Consider the following 1,628-nt stretch of genomic DNA (forward strand, 5'->3'; position numbering starts at 1 on the left):
GGCACTCGGGGACGGGACTGCGGGGTCCCTGAGGTCCCTGAAGCATCCCATGCTCAGGCACGGGGCGGTGAGTTCCCCACGTGGGGCGTCCCCCATCCTTCCCTGTCCCCCAGCGGACGCATCCGTGGAGCCACCGCTGCAGCAGGGAAACCTCGGGGGGCTGACGGCACCGACTGGCCCCGGTGCCTCGCCGCTGCTCAGGCAGGGCAGCGCTTGGGTTCCTCGGGGCAAGGAGCACAGAACCGGTGAGTCCGGAGAGGGAAAGCGAGGTCCTGGCGCGGCGCAGGAGCCCTCCTGCAGCCCCACGGAGAGGCGCGGCCGCGGGCTCAGCCCCGCGCTCCCAGCCCCACGCAGGGGCTCGCCGGCCCCACGGCAGCACAGGTGGGGGGCAGCCCCTCCACTCGTCCCCGCACACGCCGGGCTGCACTCTTTTGTCCCCTCATTTCCCTGAATTTAAACAAAAGACGCTTCCAACCCACCCAGGGAGGCTGCGGGGAGCAGAGCCGGGTGCCGCGGAGAGAAGCGGCGCTGGCACCGGCTCGGGACCGAGCCCCCCGCGCACCGAGCCCCCACCTCCTCCGTGGCCCCCACGCTGCACAGCCCCACCGCTGCTCCCGCCCCTGGCCCCCCCAGGCCTGACCTATAGTCCCACTCGCATTTACAGCCCAAGCGTCTGCTGTGAAAAGTGACTTCATGCTGAATTTGGGCACTGCACGGCGTTACCAGCTCTCACGCTGCAAGCCCCGGCCCTCCTTTTCTTTCGCTCGCTTTCCCACACTTTCCCCCGCTCATTGTGTGCCCGCTGCTTTTTTTCTTCGCCTATTCAGCCCAAATTAGTCACGAGCAGCCCCCAGCTTGGAGAGGAAAAATAAATTAGGTGGTGTTTTAAACACAGTGTGATTGGAACGATTCTCCCCTGCACCCAGGAGGGGAAAGCCCAGCCTTTGAAAGATGCAGCGGCCTCCACCAACAGCCCCCGCGCACGGCCCTGGGAGCGGGCCGGGGACGCGGCCCCGCGCGGAGCTCACCGGCTTGCGGTGCCATGGCCAAAGGAGGCTCAGCCCTGGCCAGGGGAGGGGACGGGGAGAAGCTGGACCCAGCCCCATGCCACGGGGAAGGGCTGCGTGGGACACGTGGCCAGGCACCAGGTCCCCGTCCCCGCTCCGGGAAGGGGACAGCACCGGCACCCCCGGCTTTGGTTCTCGGCTTGATGAGGTCAGAAGCCCGGAGAAGCTGCCGTGACAAAGCCTTGGATACCAGGAGAGCTCTGTCCGCCCCCCCTCGGCTCCCTGACCACCCACGGCTCCCGGCACCCACACCAGCAGCAAAGGGAAGCACTGCCCCTGTTGTCCTCACGCACCTCCGTGGCTCCAGCTCCACTACCGCCGCGTGCCAGCCCCGAGTCCTGCCCCCGGCCGGGGCAGCAGGGTGGCTCTGGGGAGGCGAGAGGGGACGAGGAGCCGGGGCAGGCCGGGAGCAGCGGGCGGCAGCAGCTTTCCCCACGGCCGTGGTGCACCAACATCCATCCCTCTGTCCGTCTGTCCGTCCGTCCGTCGCGGCTCCATCCCCGCAGCACGCTCCGGCCCCGAGCGCGGCCGCGCCACGCGTCAAACCGACAGACACCAGGA

Source organism: Anser anser, assembly GCF_964211835.1.
Source record: "Anser anser genome assembly, chromosome: 30".
NCBI classification, from domain to species: Eukaryota; Metazoa; Chordata; class Aves; order Anseriformes; family Anatidae; genus Anser; species Anser anser.